This window comes from Pogona vitticeps, chromosome 1 (genome assembly GCF_051106095.1).
Source record: "Pogona vitticeps strain Pit_001003342236 chromosome 1, PviZW2.1, whole genome shotgun sequence".
Classification (NCBI taxonomy): domain Eukaryota; kingdom Metazoa; phylum Chordata; class Lepidosauria; order Squamata; family Agamidae; genus Pogona; species Pogona vitticeps.
The window spans coordinates 348,000,865-348,027,244 of NC_135783.1; the positions used below are offsets into that span (position 1 = coordinate 348,000,865).

Consider the following 26,380-nt stretch of genomic DNA (forward strand, 5'->3'; position numbering starts at 1 on the left):
TTTTTCAGGAACAGCACAAGAATAATAGTTTGTTAGCTATAATTCTTCAGAGAGGAATGGGCAGAAAATAAGATTTACTAGTATCAGACTTATTGTAACTGAGTACAGCTGCTTTTCCATGTCTCTGGTAGACTTATCAGATAAAACCTTTCACTGGTCATAAGCAACATCAAACAAATTCTGCACAGAAACCCTACTGCAATTTGCAATCAATCACTTCCCAAAATCAATCAATCACTTTTCTCTAATTCCTGGTTTGGTAACAAAATTAAAGCAAGTGGAAGCTTGAGTACATTTATATAAGAAGACCCAAGTTCAGGTCACAACAAATCAAAACTGATCATGCTAATGGCTAAAATCCTATTGCTTAGCATAACAAAATGTGTAACTTTCAGTCTGTTCCTTGCTGGCAAATAGAGAATAATTATCGGGGGGGGGGGGGGGGTTGCATGTTGGCTTGGTGCACAGGTGCATTCCCCTGAGAATCACGGTAGAGATTTTTCATTTACTGGTCAGGAACATACTGAAAGGTACACATTTTCTTATGCTAAGCAACAGGATTTCAGACAATATTTAGTATTTATGTGTAATGTTTGCAGGAGGCTCATGGTGCAGTGCTCAAGTACTGCAGCCAAAACTGTGCTCACAACCCGGGGTTCAATCCCAGGTAGCCGGCTCAAGGTTTGCTCAGCCTTCCATCCTTCCAAGGTCGGTAAAATAAGTACCCAGCTTGCGGGGGGGGGGCAATGTGTAGCCTGCATCATTAATTTGTAAATAACCCAGAGAGTGCTTTAAGTGCTATGGGGCAGTATATAAGCAGCACGCTTTGCTTTTTTTAAAACACTTCACATGTAAATCCCAAGTTACTCTTAGAGCAATCCTATAAAGGAAAACATTTCTATCTCAATATTGAAAATACTATGAGATAGGAGATAGGGAGAAAAAGAAAAAATAATTTGTCCAAGCCTACGCAGCAAGCTATTTTTCAGCCTAAAAACTAAACCACAGTCTGAGATTACAAAAACTAGCCTCATTAAGCCTCATATGAAAATGAAATCAGAAGTCTGTATTTTAGATAAATCTCATCTTAGCACCTTGTCTGGATCATCAACTGTGTTTAATCCTATGTTTAACTAAAACAAACCAACTACAGTTTGAAGTTGGGTTGTTTCAGCAAACCACAATGAAAATAAGCTGCAAGTTTGTCTAGGTCAGTGGTCAGGGAACAGGGGTAAATTACCCCAAATGGGGTAAAAATGAAAATCTTGGCGGTAATGAGGATGCAACCCTAACCCCCTTCCCTCCTCCTCCTCCTCCTGTGCCCGGAGGGGGAGTCCCCGGATGCCCGATCGCCCCTTCCCGCACCCTTCTCCAGCCTAGCTGCAACCGAGCCACGGTGGATGGCGGCCAGTGACAGGCCCCAGTCGGTGGTGTACAGCAGCCAAGGTGGCAGCGGTGGGGCCAGCCATGGCAGAGGGCAAGGCGCCTCTCCTTCCAGTGCCTGGAGAGGTGGATAACGGCAGGACAGGTGGGCACGGCCATGACAGCAGCTCAGGCCAGGCTCAGCCTCCTGGCACTGGGACGCCACCCCAGGCCCATCCCTGTTCCTGGAGGAGCCCGTCAGGCGGCAGCACGGCTTCCTCCACACCAACCGGCCGGGCCTGGCGGAGCCTCTCATCCTCTATGCAGCAGCTGTCGTAGCGCTTCGATGGCAAGTCTTGCAGGAGGCCTGATGCCAAGGCCCAACGCGGCCACCTTGGCAAGCAGCTGCCAATGCCAGAGTGGGAGGCGCCGGCGGGCAAGCCACCTGCTGCTCTTCGGCGGCCGCCTAGAAGCCGCCTGCTGGCGGAGAAAGGGAGCTGCCCGTATGGGGCCAAGGACTGAGTGTGACACTGGCAGGTGAAGGACGCCCCCCGGGCACAGGCGGCGAGGCTTTGGCAGCGGTGCTTAACTGGCCGCACGTGACCGAGATCCTTCCTTTCAAATCAAGGGGGTAATGTCGGCGTATATAATTTTTTTATGGGGTAAAAGGTAAAAAAGTTCCCTGACCCCTGGTCTAGGTTCTGGCACTATGGGAAGCTGCAATTACAGTGGGCCCTCAGCTTCTGAACGGCCCTAGTTGCAAACATTTCGGGTTACGAACCCAATCTCATCGCAAGTAGTAGATCCTACTTGCGAATGCAGATCGAGTTAGGAACCCAAAAGGGAGGGAGAAAGGGCGGGAAATTCGAATTTCCTGCCCTTCCTCCCTGCCTTTGGAGCTTTCAAAGGGCTTCCTCCGATTTTGGGGGAAATCCCTTTGAGAGCTCCGAAGCCGCCAATCGCGGCAGCAGGGACCCGGGGAGGATCGGGGTGGAGGGAGGGAAGGGACAGAGGAGGAGGAGCAGCAGAAGCAGCTCCCTCCCCCGCTTGTGGCTGCTCGGCCCGCCGCCTTCTGCCCTGAGCTCGGTGGTGCACGGCGTGAATCCCGGGAGGATCGGGGTGGAGGGAGGGAGGGTGCGGAAGAGGAGCAGCAGCAGCAGCAGAACCCTCCCCCATCTGGCTGGTGAACTCCCGCGACTGCCAAAGCCAACCTCTCCCTCCCTGGATCGCTCGGCTAATTGATCGCTGACTGGCTGGCGTGCGCGCGCCCACCCGCTCGGAGGATTCTGCACTCGCCTCGGAGCTGGAGCATCAGCGGCGGCGTGGCATTCATGTCCGCCTTGGATCGCAAGAGACCAGCTCAAAGGTAGGCAAGATGCCTGGACAGGGACGCCGCTCCTCGCCCGCGGAGGGAAGAGGAGCTCCTTGGGCTCCTTGATTCCTGCCGATTTTACAGAGAGCTGGGGGGGGGGGGCGGACTGAATGCAGGAGAGACTGACGTGGGGGAGTGGGGAGGAAGGACCGAGACTGGGAAGACTTTTCTAGGCAGGGCTGGAGAAGTTAGGGGTTTCAGACAACTCCCTAGATCCCCCAAAACTAACTTTCCCAGGCTCTGCTTTTGATGGTTTAAATCCAGAACGGATTAATTGTTTTTCAATGCATTCCTATGGGAAATGCTGATTCTAGTTACGAACTTTCCGACTTACGAATGTCCTTCCGGAACGGAATTAAGTTCCTAAGTCGAGGGGCAACTGTAATTGAAAAGCAAAGCTTCCAATCACTTTCCTACAGATGGACTGGAGGAGATGAGAGGGATGTACAGGCCCATGGTTTCACCGGTGTGTGTGTGAGGAGGATGAAACTGATAGATTAAGAACCACTTTAATATTATTTTAACCTCTAACCCTCCCCCAAGCTTCTACAGCTTTAAAAAAACAAACATGTTTCAAGTTGAAATACAAAATGCCATTAATGTCCTTTGAGTCTCCAGGGCAAATATCTTTTTCTCAGTGTGCAACTCAACCTCCAGCGGCCAATCGGTTCCTCAGGTTTTCTCTCAGGGCTTGGCCACACTATTAAAAGGAATCGGAAGCCAGATCAGAGGGTTTTGAATTCGTTTTAAAATCATGTGGTTTTTAGGTTGCTATGCCCTCTTGGGACAACTTTTAATCTGGTCGTAAACTGCCTGATGCCAGTGGGAGAGGGGAATGGGAGAGGAGGAGGAAATGGCAGAGGCACTACTGCCAATGCTGCCGCCACCACTGCCGCCCCTTCATTTATTTTTCGTTCAGCCTTTGAGAATGTAGGTTTTGCCTTCCCCAAGGTGCAACAAGAGCAACAGACACACGCCCTTCTTCTCCCACTTTCCTTAACTGAAAGCCAGCTGCTCCAACTACTCCAACTTCCCTGGAGGAAGAGAGAAAGTGCAGGTGGGCCAGAAGGGGTTAAAGTGATTTTTCCCAAGCCCTCGTCATGTTTTCATTGTTCTTTTCTTTTCTTTCAAAGTGGAACAGCACTAGATCAGTGTTTCAGACAGAAAATATACACTGTATATATAAAACAGATTGTATTGCAAAGTTGCCCTGCAGCTCAGAAACTTGTGATCCTGACATCCAATACTTAACAAACCCCACAGACACAATTTATTGCAACACAGGTGAGCACACATGCAAAATCGATTCAAAATAAATTGTATCCACAATCAAGTTAAAATAAGCAAGCCCCTAGCTGGTGTTTTAAAAAACACGCTTTCCAACAAAAAAGGCTTCCTGGCCAAAAAAATTATCACTTAGCCATATGTCATGCAGACTGGTATTTTTAAATTGATTTCAATTGTGCTAAACCTTGAAATCAATTTAACCTGGAACATTATGACATGAAACCAAGTCCTCAGTTTAAGGAATCATCTCTTCCTCCCCATTGAAAAAGAAATAAAATATTAGCCACTAACACGATTTGTATTTAAAAGTCACAAAAGTGACCAACTTGTACAACTCTTAATTCTAAAGAAACCACTGCACATACAAGCCATAGATATGGTTTATTTAAGCAACATTGATTACAAATAGGCACAAAATAAGCCCTGTAAGGAACACTTATGTATGTTTACTGACAACATGAAACATAATCTCTTAGTTCCAGTTTTGTCATAAGGATACATTAGATATTTTTGATTGCCCGCAGAAAACCTATCTGTCAAACTCCTACAAGAGGTAAAAATAGGATTGGGTTTTCTCCAGGCAATCAAGGTTCTAACGTACTAAAGCTGCTGCCTGGGTCAAATTCAACTATTTCATGTACATCAACCAATACTTCAATTTCTTCCAGTCTCATTTGAACCATATTTACAAACTTGTCTTCGTATATATAGCTGTCAGAAATTTGCAAACACGTACAAGTTAGTTGAACATCTGCCTTTGTTTGATCTGTTCCAACAACTAAGACACTCTATATCAGGCAAATTCAAACAGAACAAAACAAGACAAAAACATGTGGCACCTTAAAGACTAACTATTATATTTTAATGTCAGCTTTTGTGGACACGTCCACTTCATCAAACATATGAGGGGAAATGCTCTAATGACACTCTACTCTCTTAAGATGATCGTACAAGATGTTGCTAGTCTACAGCTTTGAGAAACCCAAGCCAGCATGGCCAGTTACTGGTTGAGAAATGCAACAAAATTTGGGGGATTGGATGGAATAACTGAGTTAAGACTGGGCATTAACAAATTTGTCATGACGAGCCCAATCTAACATTCACGTTTATTATTCCAATGTTCCTATGCAGTTTCCAAGTTCTGCCTATCAATATACCTTCTATCTTGTTTCAAAATGAGGAAAGGGTGTTTGAAAGGTTTACTTGTAGAAAGAAATCCGTAATTTCGACAAAGATTTTGAGGAGCCCACCTGACTAAGGAGGACTCAGAATTCCAAGTTGGCAACAATAGCATGATCCGTCCAACCCTTCATTTCATTCATGTGGCTTCTCCTTCCACCAAGGCAGATGGCAGCTACATTCCACACCATGTGTTCTGTTCACAGTTGTTGTGTAGTAATCTAGTAAACTGCAACAAGAATAGGCTCACTGAATCCATAGGAATTTAGTGAGTCAACCTCCTGGTAGCATCCACTGATTCCATGGGCCTATTCTAGAGGAAACATACTACGCCAAGCAAATATTAGCCACCGGTTGCACCTGAAATCTCCCCACAAGGCCTGCCATTGCTTGCGCTGCACCGATAACAGCCTTCAAGAACCCTCAAAACTATGATGAAGTGGTGCGATAGGACTTAAGATTTTATTTACCCAAATTAATGGATGAGAACTTTACTGATATCCTGGACTGCCAGAAAAAGAAACAAGTGAATCCCAGATTAAATCAAGCCTGAACTATCTCTGGAGGCAAAAATGTTGATATCTTACTTTGGGGACATCATGAGCCAGGATTCTCTGAAAAAGAGAATGATGCTGGGAAAAGTAGAGGGCAGCAGGGAAAGAGGAGGACCAAATACGAGATGATCTGATTCCCTAAAGCAGTGGTGTCGAACTGTGGCCCTCCAGATGTTCTTGGCCTTCAAATCCCAGAAATCCTGGCCAGCAGAGGTGGTGGTGAAGGCTTCTGGGAGTTGAAGTCCAAGAACATCTGGAGGGCCACAGTTCGACACCACTGCCCTAAAGGAAGCCACAGGGTTGTGTTTACAACAACTGAGCAGGGTGGTTGAGGACAGGACATACTGAAGATCACTGATTCATAGGGTTACCATAAGTTGGAGGTGACGTGACAGCACACAACAACAACAACAACAACAACAACAACAACAACAACAACAACAACAACAACAACAACAACAACAACAACAAGAGGAACACACGAAATTTGCAGGCAATTGCACATCAGAAGAGCTATGCTGGATGAGACGAAAATGATTTTTTGCACAGAGCGGGACACTTTAACCACAAAGTTTTCTCATGCAGTTGTTTGATTTGTTCCAACTCACAGCAGAGTGATTTTTAAACACGTTATAAGGTAGCAACAGAGAATGGCGTCACCTTCCTTGAAATCCATCCCTGCAGCCACCGTGTTAATTTCATTCTCTGCTAAATAGGTTCCATTAATTGGGTTTGAGAATATGTCCCTATTTAGATGCAAATAACGTTTGACATATTGTTTGTTTCTTTTTTGAAGTCTTAGGATCATGCCATGGATATGATTATTCAGTACATGTAAAAGGATGGAAGATGGATATAGAAACCTTTCTCCAAAAAAGCTGGGCCATTAAGTGGATGTCTTTCCACTGCATAACGATTAGAATTATATAATAATGAACGCTTATGATTCCCCGATTCCCTCAAAACCACGCCATATACTGTACATGGCTGGAGAACACACACGCCTGCCTCAAGGAGGTCACAGCGTGGCTTTTGCAGAAGTAGGACAATAGGACAATAGTGAAGAAATGGAGGCAGGGTAAATAAGCAAAGAATGTGCAATTACTTCAGTGACACATACTTATGCTTAGTTATTGCAAGGTATGAGGACTGGGAGGTGTGCCAAAGGCTCTGTACTTATGAGAGAATTTCCCCGTAAAATATTGTCCAGAGAGCATTTGACAGTCCATAAATCGCCATATATATCAGGTAGTCTACAAACTAACTTTTGTTGTAAAATTGACAAATGGGTCTCACTGCTGATGGAAATATCCCGAACCTCAGTGATACTGGATGAGGAGAGGAGACCACATTGAAATAACTGGAAATCATCACTGTAATCCACTGGAAATCTTGACAACCTCTTCATCTTCACTACAAATTCTGCAACCACTACTTATATGGATTTTGACCCACCTACCCCTGGAGCAATAGCATTATCCTTATTTTGTTTTCAGCTATCTGTCATGAAAAAGAATGGCGGATTAGGAACGACAAACATTTGCTAGTCAAAAGAGTATAGGAAAGCTCTCCTTTCTCTGATGATCCCACATAACATTTCCATAAAGGAAAACTTGTCAGCACTCAATGCAAATGGCTTTGTACATTTTAAGGTACTCCTGAGAAGTCAGCATAATGTTGATCAGTCGGGGTCTTTACATTTGAAATGATGATGATGATGATGATGATGATGATGCAAAGCTTCCAATTTTAATAAAGCATATCATGAACCAGTAAGCAGTTTAATGAGACTTCACCTTCAGTTAAACTGCTAAATGAGACCTGGAAGCATTCCATTAGAATCTCTTATGCCAAGAGGACCTGGCAGAACTCAAATCAGTGCTGAACCAGAATTAGAGAGACCTGGGTTCTAATCCTCTATCATTTATGGAGACCACCTTAGGGCAGCCACCGTCTCTTGGCATGATCCACTAACGGGACTGTGAGGACAAAACAGAGAGAGGAAAAGATGCAAGGATATGATCACAAGTGGGAAAAGATCACATTGTGAACTGCTTGTCGAGTTTGATCTATTTCCCAGCAATCACACAATGTATGGGGAATTGGGCTCCAGCCTGAATCTGGTCTGTGCCCAAGTGGAATCTTTTTGGTTTACAGAGAGGGAGACAGGTAACTGAGTCTACTTTAAGGGCACAGATTGAAGACACCATGCCTCTAGCTGGCATTGGAACTGTCATAGCTACAGCAACTGTGTCTGTAACATCAGGCCAGGAGTAATTTTGAACTTTTTTGCTTACCAGTTATTTTATTTAATTTTTTTAATGTTATACGTTTCATGTTTATTGACTATTTGGTTGTTACTGAGGTTATATGTATTGTGTTATTATGATTTGCTAGCTGCCCAGAGTAGGGAGGGAGGGAGGGAGGATGGATGGATGGATGGATGGATCTTCAACTTTCTGTTTTGCCATAGGGGAATAACAACAGTGACCAAATTTTACACTTTTTTTTACAAAGATCTGTGAAAAAACTGATGTAAAACTCTCTCAAACATCTTACTGAATAAAAAGACAAAGAATAGGATCCTATTATGGCATGGTGCTTACCACCTCCAACAATGTAAGGAAATGCACTTTCTCGGCCTCCAAGGAAGAGCAGTTTCCTAAAGGCTTTTGCTCAAAGAGTTATTCTATTGGGCAAGGCTACATACAGTAAGCAGCTGCACTTTTTGTGAGCACAACCCCCAACAGATCCCTAGGCAACTGTGCAAGGAGGTGGAGGCACACACATTGCCTGGACATTCCTCTTGTGTGGTTGCTTATGCCACACTACGACCTACTGCAATGACCGAAACAGATATTTGCAGTACAGAAATACTTAACAGGATCTGGACCCAGGCATTCTGAATTGAAAGATGAAGTTATTAAAGAATTTTACTTTATTGTTGTATTTTAATTAGTGTACAAGTTTATAACCATTGGGTAAGTTGCAAACTAATAAACAAACAAGTGAATTCTAAATACTAGATTTACCAAAGGTATGTATTATACTTAAATTTATGCAACACAACAGCTAGCTGAGTTGCTTTAAATCTTCACAGACACAGGACGTTACTTCACAGCAGATGATTTAAAGCTTTATATATGAAATCTTGCAGCTGAAATACTTGAATGTTATTTATGGACTTCTAAAGTTTGCTCTGAGTACGTTACAAATGGTGCCTCTCAGCACTCTATCAACTTGCTTAGCTCACATCTACGGACTCCTAAAAGTATTGTCATACTTCATGCCCATCTAAGAATTTCCAGTTGTTGCATTACAGTACAGTGTGACACTGATATTTTCTGTACCATGACACACAGTACAATCGTATTCATTTCATGTATTTTCCAGTGTCTTGCATTGCTGGATAAACTGCCCTTTCAGATTAACAAAACATTTAAGAACAGCGGAGCAGAGCCAAAGAAATGTCATCTGATAATACTCAGTTAAACTTCTGACTATCTATAAGATATGGGGCGCAGATCAATCAACCAGCTAATCACACCCTGCAGTTCTTTTGCTGGCTGGGTGAATAAGGGTCTGCTTAAGGTTAGGTCAACAGCCACATGACTTTCTCTCCACAGGGACTCCTGTGCTCAAAGGAAGGGCGAGTTGATGGGCTGTCCCATTTGACCCCTTCTAGATCAGGAAAAGGGTTTCTGTTCCATTTTTCACGTACCGCTTTATTTTTATACAACACTTGGTAGTACTGTACCGTTATTTTTTAATCTCATAACACTAAGCTTACTCTATAAAACTTTAAAGGAAGTTCTCTCTGCTAACGAGCATACTGCTTTGAAGCAATTAGCACAGATCCGTTTAAAGACGAACGCACCTCTGAAGCCTTAAGCCTTTTTGGAAATAGCAACCCAAACAGAAGGGCCTTCTTCTCCCCCCCCCCAACCCCCAGTTGCTGCCACACATGTCTATGCCAATCAGGCACATTTGCTGGAGCACATTCCAGTGTTTACTGATTAATTTCCCCACTAAACTCCCCTACGGTTATTCGCCATTGGAAAGGAGCAACTCCTTTTACCTTAAAGAAACTGGCCCTGTAAGAACCGGGAGTCCAGGTTCTGTTTTCCTTAAATTCCATTTCATAGCACTACTACAACATGGCTTTAATTAAATAAAGATAATACAGTGGAACTGTTAGGAAGAAAAATGAACTTTAGCAATAAACCGCTTCTCTTTTCACAAGAATGTAAGGATTTCAATAACTGAATCCAACCATAGTCTGTCCAAATCAGACATAGGTGAAGAATATCCTTCCCGACAATTTTTTTTTAATTCCTCACCACTTGTTATGCCAGCCTAGTGTGATGGGAGTTGCAGCCCACCAGGACCAGCAGAAAGGAAATTTACTCTCTCATCACTGGAGTCCAGGATTTGGTTTCCAACAGCGCTAGCTTCTGGATGCTCAAGAGCTGGGCATAAGGCCTGATGCTTTTTTTAGAAGTCAAAGAAGTGCAGGTGGGAGAAAGAAGCCTTCTCCAGGGTGGCCCCAAATTTCTGGAAATTTCCTTCAGGAGTATCTGCCTGGAAACATCCTTATCAATCTTCTGCTCTCTTTTCTGATGACAGTTAACATCTGTTGTCAAAATTATATTCTTTCTTTTTTAATTAATAATTACACTGTTAGTTCTTTTACGTATCCCAAAAGGCAGAGTATAAATATTGACTCATCGATGTATTTCTGGCATTGCCATGTTTGTTTCCAAGGCAGTCAAGAAATAAAGTGACAGGATATCCTAACAATTTTTTTAATAGTATTCAGTATAGATCCTGAAGCTGAGGTTCCAATACTTTGGCCATCTCATGAGACGAGAAGACTCCCTGGAAAAGACCTTGATGCTGGGAGAGTGTGAAGGCAAGAGGAGAAGGGACGACAGAGGATGAGATGGTTGGAGAGTGTCATCGAAGCAACCAACATGAAATTGACAGAACTACAGGAGGCAGTGGAAGATAGGAAGGCCTGGCATGCTCTGGTCCATGGGGTTGCGAAGAGTCGGACACGACTTAACGACTAAACAACAAAAGTATCCAAAATGACAGGAACAGCACCTAAAAGACCTATCAAAGCACAGATCCGATACCTCAGTATTTTCCAAGTCACAGATTCTCAGATGTTATTGGACTACAGCTCTCAGAATCCTTCACCACCAGCTTTACTGATGGAATAACATATTGGAATTGGTGTTGGGGAACTCCAGCCACATCTGGATTTAAATACAATGGCATGGATCGTGAGCAGAACAAGGGGATTCCTCCATTTCTGGAAGGACAGAGAAGATTTTTAAAATTGTTGTTGTTGTTATTGGCCACTTCCCCTTCCATTGCTACCCTCTATAAATCTATTCCAAAAGACTGGGGCCATCTGGAGCATGCCCGGGGAGAAATTGAGAAATATCACCCAATCTGCTTCCCTTCCCCGCCCCAAGGAACCTCTGCCCTTCCATTAATGGTAGTCAGGATCAAAGGCAATCTATAATACATCGTGTACAAAGAGTCCTTTTAACTTTCATTCTAAATCCCCTTTGGCAGATTTTCTGCCATAGATCTGTCCTTTCTTAAATTGCATCAGTTATTCTGAGAAAGGGCTGAAGCTCAGTTGCAGGGTACACAGGCTTAACCACAAGTGTATCAAGTCGCAGGTTCAATCCCTGCCTAACAGAACTGGCAAAAGCTCTTCTATGAAGTGATGGAGAACTGCTGCCAGCTAGTGTCAATGCTACTGGGCCAGATGGAACAGAGTTTGGAAATGTTACATTTCTGAACTACAACCTCCATCATGTCCCAGCCAACATGGCCAGGGATGCTGGCTGGGGTATTCTGGATGCTACGGTCCAAAAATGTAACCTGCCCAAGTTCTGAGATTTTCTGCCTCGATATCAGGCAGCTCCTGATGTTCCAAAAACAGCTATTATATTTATGGCAGTGAGTTTCAAAAAATCAAATAAGCAACCTGTCTTCAAGTATTATCTTTTTCACTCCTGACCCTATTACTAATTGCAGCTTCATTTGATGACGGTGAGCCCCAGTACTATAGAAGCAGGAGGAGAAAAAGCTGATCCTTCACAGTGTTTCATAGATTAACATCTAGAGATAGGCATGAACCACTGGTTCAGTGGTTTCGGGACCGAACAGGTTTCAGTGCTTCCCAGTCCTGCCTCCTCCAGCAGGCGCCCACTCAGAGCTACTGTCCCAGCTGGGCCACTGCCTCTGAGTGAATGCCTGCGGGAGGAGGCAGGGCTGGAAAGCGCTGAACATCTGTTAAGCCAATAAACGAACTGTCATAAATGGCCAAACCAGCAGTTTATGCCCATCTGTACATAAAATCCTGTTACACAATGGTGTAACTTTTACGTCTGAACTGCTGTAAGTTAAAAACTTATTGTTGGCATTCTCTGTTGGTTGCACAAGACATCACACAACTCTGTATGTCTGCAACCTTTTTTTAATCTTACGATGATTCGCTTTCAAAAGTTACAGCCTCTGCATGACTGTGCAACAGGAATTGAGCCACTGTTTTTTTAAGCCCCTTATCAAGCCATTTTAATAAAACCATTATTCTTCTAAACTTAGTTCTCCAAAAAAGAGTGGCACAAACTGTAAATATTCTGTTAAGAAATACCTGGCAACTTTTCAGGAGGGCAGCATTGAACAACAACAACAACAACAACAACAACAACAACAACAACAACAACAACAACAACAACAACAACAACAACAACGAATTACTTAAGACCAACCACTTGTATTCTTGCATGTGATTAAATGGGCTGAAGTCCCTAAATAACACTTGTTAGTCTTTAAGTTGCACTAGGCTCTTTATTAATATTTTATTTTATATTTTTAACCTTCTTGGAAGCCTACTTTAAAACAGGCACGCATAGACAGTACTTGCTATGTTTTTAAATTACTGACTGTTCTAGACCTCTGTGTGTGCGTGCGTGCGTGCGTGCGTGCATACATGTGCACAGGCACACATGTGCACATTAGTTAATTATTTTATAAATACATGCTGCTTTTTGTCCAGTAGAGGGACCCAAGAGAGTTTTGCTGCATCATCTCAATAATGGGTGCAATGGATTAATCCAAAGGTACCAAGTGGAGAAACAGAAAACAATTACTTGCCGGGAAGTTGTCACCCAACCCAGTGACTCACACATTATGGCTTGGTTCTTGTGCAAACAAGCTTTCACCTTAAAGGTGTGCCACAAAATGTTGTGAAATGCCGCCCGCAGCCTTTGCTCAGGGTAAAACCACTCTTCCTACTTGAGCTACCTTCAATTGCCAAATACAGGGAATAACATAACTAACTTTGACAAGTTTTTTAAAAAGTTTGTAAGCAGGATCTATTTTGTAGTTTGCAGCAATGAAAGAAGCTACAGATAGTCTCGCAAAACACCGTATTTCTTTATTTAGTAAACAGGTTTGACCCACTTCAAGCCCGCGTTGGATCTCAGGTTTTAAGCACTCCATACCTTCACCCATAACGCTACTCTCATTTAGTAGCCATCAGAGCTTGATTCATGACCTTCACAGCGACCTCTGAGAAACCAGTTGTGGGCACTACCGTGGTGTAAATCCTTGCAGACAAGTTGAACCTGTTCTTTCTGGCATCCTGCCCTTCAGAAGAATATTCCCTTAAGATTTATTACAAAAGGGAAATGAAGGGCCATTATTTCACAACATTTGTTTTCCATGTACAAGTTGAGCTGAACCCTCCTATGCCTCTTTAAAAAAAATTCTACTAATCGTATACTGGGATCAAGGCAGTACAATAAAATCACAATGTCTGAATATAATTTCCAAAATTCTAATTTCCTCTTAAAAGTCTCAAACTGTATTAACATAGGGATACTGTTAAGTATACAATGAATAGTGCCTGGAGTACTTACAGATCACCTTCAGTATATTCCAGGACATCTCACAGACCCTAATAACTCATTTATACATTTGTTCACCTCAAAAACCAACTGGAGATAAGACAGGTTTTCTTAAGTACAGTGGTGCCTCGCTTAACGGTGATAATCTGTTCCAGGAAAATCGGCGTTAAGCAAAAACATCGTAAAACGAAATTAAAAACCCCATTGAAATGCACAGAAACCCGTTCAATGCGTTCCAATGAGGTAAAAACTCACCGTCCAGCAAAGATCCTCCATACGGCGGCCATTTTCGCTGCCTGTATAGCGAGGAATCCGTCCCATAAACACAGGGGGAGCCATTTCAAGCACCGGGTGGCCATTTTGAAACCGCTGATCAGCTGTTTAAAAAAACATCATTTTGCGAAGAATCGGTTCCCAAAGCAGGGAACTGACCATCGCAAAGCAAAAAAACCCTATTTAGACCATCGTTTTGCGATTGTCCCTTTTAACATATGAGACCCACAAACTGTGAAGCAGTGAATGTAAGCAGGGAGAGGTTTATGCAGTTTTCATCCCTCACAGTTAGGACTTCCAAACATACATGAAGGTTAGTATTTTTGGTTTTCTAATGACTTTGTTAACAACAAGATCTTCGGAAATGCATTTTAAAAGAGCTATCCCTTTGGAGAGCTAAGGGTTATTTACACAGCAGTGGCCAAGGAACTGCTGGATTGTACCATGCCAGTAAGGACAATTGTTTCTTCTTCTTTTGCATTTTCCATTGTGCAGGCTTTCAGTTCCATGACTATCACACAAGACAAGGTACACGCCGCTTGCACTATTGCTCTTCCAGGCTCACCGACTCCCCGGCATGATTCTAGCTACAGTGGGGTCTCTACTTAAGAACTTAATCCGTATTGGAAGGTGGTTCTCAAGTTGAAAAGTTCTTATGTTGAATCTGCATTTCCCATAGGAATGCATTGAAAACCATTTAATCCGTATCTGCTCTTTTCCGTCCATAGAAACTACAGTGGAACCTCTACTTAAGAACTTAATCCATTTTGGAATGGTGTTCTTAAGTTGAAACGTTCTTAAGTTGAAGCAAAATTTCCCATAGGAATGGACTGAAAACCAATTAATCTGTTCTGGCTGTTTTTTTGTTATGTAGAGGTGCGTTCGTACATTGAAGCATTAGTTCCCATAGGAACTAATGCAAAGCTGGTTAATACGTACTCTTCCACTAGGGGGAGAATTTTTTTTAACCTAAGATGACCTAAGGTTAAAAAAAGAGCAGGAAAGGTTTTTTTTCCTGTTCTTATCTTGGATTTCTGTTCTCAAGTAGAAGCAAAATTTAGCAAATGGAGCTGTTCTTAAGTTGGATTGTTCTTAAGTAGGGACGTTCTTAAGTAGAGACCCCACTGTACAGACTTCAAATGCTATTATGGATGTCACCAGATTGCACAGATGGTGCGTACAAGTAGTGAAGTATCCATTATTAATAAACCTGTGTTTCGTACAACTGTTTACAAGGGGATCAGTGGTCCTAAAAGCAAACCATTATTTGAAACACATTTCCTTACTCAAACAACAACAAGTTTCTTCAAAAGATGAACTTCTATGTGATTAACCAGGATCAGGGCAAGATACTAAGCTATTTTCATGACAAACATGGCCTCTGCTCCACCCGATAGTTAACTACATTAGCATTTACCACTCTTTTGGCACTGGATTTCTGTAGGTTTCAATTGATGGAGAAAGATAAATATATATCTTGAACCCCCACACTGCAGACTTTCAACAAGGCAAATAATACTTGCGCACGCAATTTTATAGAATCAGCATGCAGGATAATTTACAGATTCATATATGTTGCTATGTTACTCTGCTGGTAAAGTAATAAAGCTAAAAATAAGATTGTTCTCCTGCTGATGTACATGCTAAATAACACAACTGAATTCTTTTGCCAACTAAATCACTTCGTTCCAACAAAAACTCTCCCCTACTGTTCTAGTATACGGTTACAAGTAAGCTACTCAACCTCACGTTTTTTATTTTACATCCCATCTCCTATTCCAGAATATCCCTACCACATAAGACCCGTTGTTTCGGAGCTTAAAACTCCACAAAATGGAAACCAAATCTCTCTTTCTCCTCGTGCCTGAAATTCTGATGCAGAAACTGAACTTCTGCAGATCCAGCTTGTTGACATGACATCAGCCGTCCGATGCAAAAGCCACCAACCAAGGAGCTGTTCTCTGATTCACCACTAGGGGAGCCAGCTTCCTTCATCAAACCTTCAGTAGAAGAGTGTAGCGTTTGGTTCGGCGTCTGTCTCACATAATCTTGGAAATATTGCTTAGCCAAGTCAGTACTACCAAAACTTCACAGCTCTGGATTTATGCATCTGTACAGATGCGGTTGAATCCAAACTCGGTTTGGATTCAAAAGGGGACGAACAGCTAAAAATGGAATTAACCAGAAATAAGGCCCGACTATAAACTAGCAGTGTGTATAAAATTCAGGGGGAAATGGGTAGGGAATATCACCCAGGAGGTAAAGGTAAAGGTTCCCCTTGACAATTTTTGTCCAGTCGTGTTCGACTCTAGGGGGCGGTGCTCATCCCCGTTTCCAAGCCATAGAGCCAGCGTTTTGTCCGAAGACAATCTTCCATGATCACATGGCCAGTGCGACTTAGACACGGAACGCTGTTACCTTCCCACCAAGGTGGTCCCTATTTATCTACTTGCATTTGCATGCTTTCGAACCGCTAGGTTGGCGGGAGCTGGGACAAGCGACAGGCGCTCACTCCATCGTGTGGATTCGATCTTACGACTGCTTGGTCTTCTGACCCTTCAGCGCAGGCTTCTGCGGTTTAGCCCGCAGCGCCACCACGTCCACACAGCTAAAACAGTATTGTCTAAGAATTTCTGAAATTCACGCACATACTGCTACGGTCCTCGGGCACAGGGCTTCTGTGGACCTATTTTGCCACTTCAAACCTAGCCAAGTAGAACTGCCTGCACTTAGTAATCACAATTATTTAGTCTCAGTGCATCGTTAGTAATGTGAAATGTGCCAACCCGAAAGTAGCATGGGTGTCTGTGTTTTCTGGCCCTGAAACCCTTCCCCGTTTAGCTCCTATACATTCTGATTTGTAAGACTACAAGCACAAAGTTGAAGATATCTCACATTACTGAACAGAAGACCCAATGTATGTTGTGTGAAGAACCACCTCCCCCACCCCCAAATAAAAGGCATACCCTATCATGGAACAGTTATTCTACAAATCCAAATCCTGTCAAAGTGTCTTTTCCTAAAGTCATCCACCCACCCCACTAGATCCTCTTCAGGTAGCAATTCCAAGGGAGGCCAAGAAATCATCCACCAAACGTAGGACCTTCTTTGCTGTGGCTCCAACACTTTGGAATCAACTGCGGGTGGAACTGCGCCTGGCTCCCTTCCCGCTCAAATTTTAAAAGACGTTTGAAATCACTGCTTTGTTCTCAAGTGTGGAAGGGATGGTCATTCTCGAACTGGCCTTCTCAGCCACACTAGACGCTGTTCCAAGTCCTCCATTCAGAGCACGTGACCATCGTCTCTCAAGACTGAAGGATGCCATTGGTTCAAAACAGCACTTTATAGAGAGGCCCTTTTTTGGCAACCTTGTGTGTTTATATACCCCAAGCTGCATTTTATTCTGGTATTTCTGCCTCTTGAAATGTTGATTGACAATCATTAGGTGCCTTGTTTTTACTTATATGTATTGTGTTTTAGATTACTGTACACTGCCCAGAGTAGTGCATTGCACTAAGGGGGCAGTCTTCAAATTTAATAACTAACGAACTGAATGAATGAATGAATGAATGAATGAATGAATACAGTTTGTTTCAATAAATTGCCCCAAACATCTGCTGAGGCAGCATATTCCCTTCACACAGTATATACCTGCCTTTCTCGCATCGCTATCTGCCCTACTTCCTTTAACTTAGTGCTTTTCTCCAAAGTGCAATTGGACCTTTTATTTTAAGACAGAGCACACTCTCAGGACACTACCGTGAGAGCATCAGAAGCTGTCAGAAGCTATTTCCCAGCTAATCCTCGCTCAGCCCTTTGACAGACAGGAAGCCCCTGCAGATCCAAATGGCATGGCTGTTGCAGACCAAGCTGGGTAACTTCTGATTTAGAGATGTGAAGGGTGGGGGATAGAAAATATAGAGGAAAAGAAGTGGAAACATTGGGAACTTGGGGTAGCACAGAACCAAACACAGTAAAATATTTTATCTTTTAGAATGAGTTAGATGCTTTTTTAAACCAAGTAGCAGCCACATGGTATGAAGATTTGAATGTAAGGCACTGCCTCTGGGTTAGAGAACCATTAATTTCTGCAAGCAGTGTAGACAAAAATGGCACTCGTAACCAAAACAGATTCTTGAACTTTCTGGGTGATACCATCTTCGTAACAGGGATATATAGTCTAATATATTCGTGAAGGCTTTCACGGCCAGGATCTAATGGTTGTTGTGGGTTTTTCGGGCTCTTCAGAGGACAGCACTGTCCTCTGAAGATGCCAGCCACACAGACTGGTGAAACGTTAGGAAGAACAACCTTCAGAACACGGCCAAAGAGCCCGAAAAACCCACAACAACCGATATATAGTCTCATCCAAATACTACACTTTATTTTGTTTAATTTTTTTGTTTTCATTTTCCCTTTATTTTTAGATGACACACCCCAGGATGCAATAATTCATCTCTCCTTGGGCAGCTCCATTTGCTTGCCAAGGTGGCATTACTCGTCAGCCATGGCAACTAGGCAAATTGTTACTGTAAATGCCAGACTGGTCTGAATCATCAATGCTGATTTGTCTCCTGGTTCTTAACAATGCTTCCAGAGGAACAAACAAGGTGTTGTGGAATTTTGTGGGATTATATGCCCCTAACGTGGGACATTCCAGTTCACATTATTATTTCACTGTCAAGTGAAAAGAAGATCTGTCTAAGGCCTGAAGTGGCATTTGATCTCAAGGCCAACAGTTGCCAACCATTAGATTTCCATCCAAGTTTCTTTTCTGGTTCATTTCAATTTGAAAATTAAAAGTTTATTACTAGATCACTAAAATTAACTACTCAAAATGTATCCCTCCATTATATTTATGCGCTGCAAGACAACTTTGTTGCCTGTTATTTGTGATTTATGCAACACATGGTCAAAACATGGGACGAAAGAAGGAATGCATTAGACCTCAGATTTTAAAAAAAGAAAGAAAAGAAATGAAAAGTTATACTGGGATAATCTACAAAATGTGCTTACACTGTATGAATGATGTGCTGTTCCTTCATAAAGCATGTAGGCAGTCAGCATTTCTCCAAAGTATGAAGTACTTCCATGTGCTTAAAGCATGATCTTTCCAAAGCAAACAAGAGGGAGAACGCAGAAGAGTGCATATCCCCTGTCAGGTCTGTCTTAGTTTATTCTACCAAACACCTTCTGTCTTTCAAGAGCAATCTGTCTGCATTACTCACACTAACATGCAGCAAGGGGCAATAAACATCTGCACAAGCCTGATATTAAGGAATGCTGAGTGTTAGCTGGCAAATATTTACTTTAACATACTTTTAATTCTGTTCAAACTTAAAAGAACAGCTATGCTGGATCACACCAAAAGCCAATTTATAGTCTCTGGTACGGAAGGAAACAAATATGCATCGTGACTTCTATCTGACAGCTCCAAAACCAGGTGGATAAAAACTGTTTTAAAATATATGGCTCAATATAAGAGAAAAGCAAGATGAATAAAATGAAAGGTATGGATAATGCAGAAAATACACTGGGGATACCCAACTAACAAAATATCGAATTTATAAGAGTTATAGAGGCTTTTTGGAATAGCAACACCTTTTTACATCATCTGAAGACTCGAACAAGTGGGCTGAGCAAGCTTCCTGCAGGGTAAGCTACACAGTCTTTTGAGCCACCACCAAGAAGTCCTGGCCCCCACAGTCCATCACTAGAACCTTGCCTGCAGAGGGACCTGGGAAAAAGTCCTCCGAGGAAGAGTTTGATGTATAGGCAGCACCAAAAAAAAAAACTCCATATGGAAATGTATCCTGGATAAAATTAGCATGATGGAACTCCACAGGAAATCCATAGATTAATGGCAGGGCACACATTTTTATCATGCCCAGAGTCCCAGATTCTATCCTCCCTAAACCAGAAAATAGAAAAACGGGGACAGTTAATAGGATCTCTAGGCAAGCCCTCTGTGGAAGTAAGGAATGATCTGCTGTTGATCAGAGCAGACAGTTTGTGCTAGATGAACCAATGGCGTGGCTTACGACATAATCAGGGCAGGTCTGTCTCAAGGGTTCAGTAGGAGCATGACTGCATCATAAAGTAATATGGATGACATTCCAGAATTGGAATGGTCTCATTGCATTATATTCTGGTGAATACTGTATATGACATACAGTACAAGTCGGTCAACGCAAATTAGCCTGGAGTTCCCCTGCCTCCTCTCAACCTGTAGTTTGTTCCTTCATCACTGGGGCTTCTACTTTTTTTGAAATGGAATCCATTTGCATCAGTTCAGATGGTGTGGTTGCTTGAGCTGATGTGGAAGTGTTTGTAGCAGTTGTATCTGAAGCCATTGCAGCTGGTTACAGTGGCAGTGAAAGAAGGATGGCAGTGGGGAAGCTGGTTGCCATTTGTATCCTCTCCTCTCCAATCCTGGCCCATGGATCTGCTTTCCTTTTATTTTATTTTATTTTATTTATTTAATTTCATTTTTATACCGCCCATCTAGCTGAGGCCACTCTGAGCAGTTTATACCATAGAGGGTGTGTGTGTGTGTGTGTGTGTGTGTGTGTGTGTGTGTGTGTGTGTGTGTGTGTGTGTGTGTGTGTGTGTGTGTGTGTGTGTGTGTGTGTGTGTGTGTGTGTGTGTGTGTGTGTGTGTCAACCTATCAAATACAATTTAACATAACAAAGAATAGAAATAATAAAATACAAATAGGCAGTAACACAATGATATTTATTCACTCCGCTCAATAGTCTGGCTGCTGTTTTCTGGACCTGCTGATGTTTCCATGACAGCCTCATAGGTAGCCCCATGTAGAGAGCATTAAAAGGTTCCCCTTGACAATTTTTGTCCAGTCGTGTCCGACCCTAGGGGGCGGCGGTCATCCCGCTCTTCAAGCCATAGAGCCAGCGTTTGATTTTGGGTACAAGATATAGGAAAGTAGTGCCATGTTGTTGTTTAGTTGTTTAGTTGTGTCTGACCCCTCATGACCCCATGGACCAGAGCATGCCAGGCCCTCATGCCTTCCACTGCCTCCCGGAGTTGGGTCAAATTCGTGTTGGTCGCTTCAATGACACTGTCCATCCATCTCGTCTTCTGTGGTCCCCTTCTCCTCCTGCCTTCACACTTTCCCAACATCAGGGTCTTTTCCAAGGAGTCTTCTCTTCTCATGAAGTGTGAGTGCCATAGGTAAAGGTAAAGGTAAAAGTTCCCCTTGACAATTTTTGTCCAGTCGTGTTCGACTCTAGGGGGCGGTGCTCATCCCCGTTTCCAAGCCATAGAGCCAGCGTTTTGTCTGAAGACAATCTTCCATGGTCACATGGCCAGTGCGACTTAGACACGGAACGCTGTTACCTTCCCACCGAGGTGGTCCCTATTGATCTACTTGCATTTGCATGCTTTCGAACCACTAGGTTGGCGGGAGCTGGGACAAGCAACGGGCGCTCACTCCATCGCGTGGATTCGATCTTACGACTGCTGGTCTTCTGACCCTGCAGCACAGGCTTCTGCGGTTTAGCCCACAGCACCACCACGTTCGTAGAGAGCATTGCAACAGTCTAATCTTGAAACTCCCAGAGGCACCTCTGCCATGAATGGAATTGTTTACAGGTCTGGCTTACTAATCAAGCTTTATAGGCTTGCTAATCAAGCACCTGGGCATCTATGCGACAAAAGGGAAAAAAAGAGTGAGGGACTGGCAGAGAGAGCAAGAGCAGTAAGTTATCAATCCCCCTTGTTTCCAGCTTGCTAAGGTAGTTTTCCTGTAACCATGCTTCCTGTCAAAGCACAACAGAGATACCTTAACAAGCTGCAAACAAGGCTTCTGAATACCAATTTCCTCTCCTCTCTCTCCTGACTACTGTGTTGCTGCTGAAGCAAATTTACCAGGGGAACCCCAACTTCGTAGGTACAAATTCACAGCAGATCCATGTGCATTTTTTCCACTGTGTAGCTGCACCTTAGAACAAACAAAAAGGGGTAGGAAAGTGGGAAGAAAGAGTAGGGAAATGGGTAGGGGAGTGGAGAAAGATAAACAACAGATGTCCATGTCTAAATCCACTTGTACATATTAAGTTGTGGTCTAAGCATGCTTAGAGCTAAGGTACACTGAAGATTGCTGGAATCATTTTCAGTAAATGTAAATCATATTAGACAATCCAGTTTCAGATTGGGGATTCTGTGTTACATTCAACAGGCTACTCTGTTTCATTTGTTTGTTTGTTTACTAAAATTTCAAGACGATCCCTATAAATAACTTTCACAAGCTCTGAACTTTCCATAACAAAAGCATGGAATGTTTTTTCAGGCCAGTAGCAAAATACAAAAAGCAGAATGCATACGTTGTCCGGAGTGATTTTAAGTGTGATTTTTATCATGCAAGAGAAGGGGAAGAGAGAATCAAAGCAGCCAAGTGAATTGTGCCAAATGCTTGAAGAGTTTGATAGATCAGTGGTAATGTAGTAATCCCCAGACTAATTAGGAGATCTTATATGTTATTTGGCAGGTTAGCAGACATTTTTCAAAAACTGATCCAACAATAGGCTGTTTCTCAACACCGTCTCGTGGGTTTACACTTGGAGTAAGAAAAAGGAAAGGAAATAGGGAGACACTCCAGATTTCAAACAGCAACTAAGCATGTTTGCACTCGAACCACTTCTTCATGCAAAAAGTCAGCATTTCCTCATGCTGCTGAACAGTTTTTATTATATCAGTTTAAAACCTCTAGGCCAGTGATGGTTTTGAGCCCAACCGACTTATTTATTTCAAAATGCCAAAAACTGCAATTAAACCTGAATACTGAGTTTTTACTTTAGAAAAAAACTGCAACATTTAAATGCTTTGGTTTGTTTTTTTTAGGGGCGGTATTAACAGAGAAATATGTACCAGTCCTCCAATCCCCCATCAGGTTACACCGGTAATCAGGTTACACCATTGCACCCCCTCTGCTGAACCACTGCACCAGCAGAGGGGAGTGCCAAAATCCGGGATCGGAGAATGGGTAAGTATTTCTCAATGGTGACTTATGGCTCACATGCCCACAGAGAGGCCTCTGGGTGCCAGCTGTGGCACATGTGCCATAGGTTTGCCATTACTGCTCTAGGCTTTGTTTTTGGCTCAAGACATCCAAGGTTTTATCCTACACATTGCCGGATTTTTCCAGGCAACTGGAAAAAGGGAACTTTATTCTAGAGCAGGCTTGTCCAACCTATGGCCCGAGGGCCGCATGCGGCCCAGGTCAGCTCGTAATGCGGCCCAGTGCAATTTTTTATTTTTAAAGAAATTCCAAAGTTTCAAGCTACACTACCAGCACTTGCAGCCGGAATGTGGCCGGGGCATGCCACAACAGTAGATGGGGAGAGAGGGAAGGAAGGAAGGAGTGGGAGGGGAAGGGACAGGGGGGCTGTGTGACTTCATTGCGCCGTTCCCATCAATAGGTGGACCCCCTCCCAGCCCCATAAAGCCGCCGGAGTTGAAGCTGGCAGCCTCTGCTGTCTGAGATTGCAGCTGCTGGTAAACGTGCTTGGAGCAGGGCTGTGGACGATGGCTAGGGCTGCCCCCCCATGCGGCCCAAACCAAATGTATGTGTGGCCCAAATCAGATTTTCATCTTCTAATGTGGCCCAGGGAAGGTGAAAGGTTGGACACCCCTGTTCTAGAGGGTGCTGTAATCTAAGCACAGGTAGAATGCTATGAAAGTGGTGGCTGAGAGGACAATACTAACAATTCCCCCCACCTCCTTATAAACTTCTTTTTGGGCCAGCAAAACAGCCAAGCCAGAGCTGTAAACAATTCCATCCACGCCAGAGGTGCCCCTGGGAAGCAATGGCAAAAGTAAGAGATACGCTGACACATGTGAGAGATATAAAGAAATATATCGAGCAGCACCATTGGGGTCAAAAATTTGGCTGGCCCCCAGGACCCCGAAAGTCCAGGGTGTCATTTATTTGCAATGTTACATCTGGACCTTTCTATTTGTGAGGTTTACAGGCTGCTTGATTCACAGTGTCTCTATGGAACTGTGAGTTCAGTCTCTTGCTAGACTGACATCCCAGATAATACTGATCCAACTGGCACTGGGACAGATGAGGAATTAAGTCATTATCTCTGTACAATCCATTTTGCTACATGGAACCAACAAAAAATGTGTCAAAACAAGCAGGAAGGCCTTTAAGAGAGCACAAACGGAACAATGAAATCTACTCCATGCAGAAACTGCTCTTATTCTGAAGCATGTGGTGTCCAAACCATACTGAGTTATAACCGACGGGAAAATTCCCTCTTACACAAGAGTTGTTTGGCAGCTAAAGAACTGCAGCAGCTTGATTTACTATCAAATCTCTCAAAGGCTGGCACGGCACAGTAGCTGACAGATGAACTCGACATTTTTCTAAAAGATCATCTGCCTACCGACAGGACAGCTGCATACCAAATTCCATTTCGGTTAACATCGCAAACAACAGAAAAATACATTGCCTTCCAGATCCCACCTGTTTTGGACTTTACAGGAAAAGGTGAAAGATGATGGTATTTGCAGTCCAACAAATGCAACATCACAGCAAGAGTCACAATTTTTAGTAAACGCTATGTCTGGGAAGGAGACCTACCAGCAGCCACAAACGGGTTACACGAAACTGCAACTAACACATTTTGCTCTGATTTCATGTATTGCAATCCACCTCTTGGGACACCTGTTTTGGTTTTCATTCCACAGAAACAGACTAACACCGCTATCTCGCTGGAAACACGAGGTTTAATCCCTGCTTTGGCCTGAAGCAGGAGAGCTGAAGTCCCTGGTGCAAACCTCTCACCTCTTCCATCAATCCAGGTAGGCAAGCAAACCACACATTTCCAAGATGCCATCTGCAATCTTCAAAATAAAACCCCTTCAGGCACATCAGGCTGCTGGTCCTGAAGGCACAACCCACAAAGGAACTATTTCCCTTTCCTCTTTCTCTCTCCTACCACACCTGTTTTTACCTTGCCAATTCCTCCAAGGAGCTCAAAAGATATAGACATTATTATTATTATTATTATTATTATTATTATTATTATTATTATTATTATTATTATTATTATTATTATTATTATTATTATTATTATTATTATTATTATTATTATTATTATTATTAATTTATTAATTTTTTATTTTATTTTATTTTATTTTATTTTATTTTATTTATTTATATCCCGTTCATCTGGTCAGATTGACCACTCTGAGCGGCTTCCATAAAAAATATACAATAAAGCATAACAATTACTACAAGTACACAACACCACATATAATAAAACAAATAGATAGAAAGAGAAAGGAAATTAACTATTGACAGGAGGGAAGGCCTGAACATATAACCATGTTTTTAGCTGGTTCTTAAATGTGCCCAGCGTAGGGGCTGCACAAATCGCTGAAGGAAGGTTGTTCCAGAGGTGAGGAGCCACCGCCGAGAAGGCCCGATTTCGTGTTCGCTCCTTCCAGGCCTCCCTCGGCATTAGGCTCCCCAGCCTCACCTCCTGGCTCGTGCGGGTGATCCGGGTAGATCTAGGTGGGAGACATCGTTCTGCCTTCCGTAGCTGGCTAGATAAGCTCAGTGAGACGGGCCCCTCTCTGCCATGGCAGTGGGTCAAGAGAAGCCCAGTTGCCCACTGTGCCTCAAGGGAGAGGAGCCATCCTGTGTGGCCTTGCCCAAGCTGCAGAGTCCCAGGTTGCCCCCAGAAAACAGTCGACGATCCTAGAGTCACAGGATTTGGCTACAAATAATGGTGCAGAAAGACAAGTCTCACAATGCAAGAAGGAAGGAGTAGCTTAAACAATTGGATTGCGTCATTCTATAATGGCAAATAATGCACCTGCTTGAGCTTCCTGGCTGAACTGAGCACTAGTACATCCCTCTTGGTTATCGCTTCGGACAGCCAAACAACTACGTTTGGCTATAAAATATGCTCTGTTTCTGACTTGAAATTGCTGGTATCACCCACATCCTTGGGAGTAAATGGGAAGCAGGAAGGAGAGAGAGAGAGAGAATCAACCTATTCTGGTACTTTTTCATAGGCTGAGACATTCTTCAAAAAATAGTTTATTCTGCCTTCTTTCCTCAGGGAAGCCCATTTTACTCCAGGTTATCATCATCTTTTTTAAGGAGGCATAAGTAGAAGTGATGTTTTGTTTGGAAACGGTTTTTATCTGCAAGATCAATTTGTTGATAAGAAGAGCCTGCTCTTTGGCAAAGCATGCTAAATGTTTCTTTTTATTCAGAAGAACTTTGCTCATCATTTTGTCCTGCTGCTCTTGCCATATCCTGTTCTCAAAGAGTGTAGCGTATGAAGCAAACAAGTGCCAACCAATCCATAAGGGTCAAAAAGAATAAAAGCCAGTATACATGCAAGGACAGATAGAAGATAGGAGCCTCGTGGCGCAGTGGT

The 26,380-nt window shown here is 43.1% G+C and overlaps 1 protein-coding gene across 3 annotated transcripts in view; it reads right to left on the reverse strand.

The window, feature by feature from the left end:
- MNAT1 (MNAT1 component of CDK activating kinase) overlaps window positions 1-26,380 on the reverse strand; it is a 142,021-nt gene that overhangs the window by 39,378 nt on the left and 76,263 nt on the right. The gene's annotated exons all lie outside the window — the stretch shown is intronic.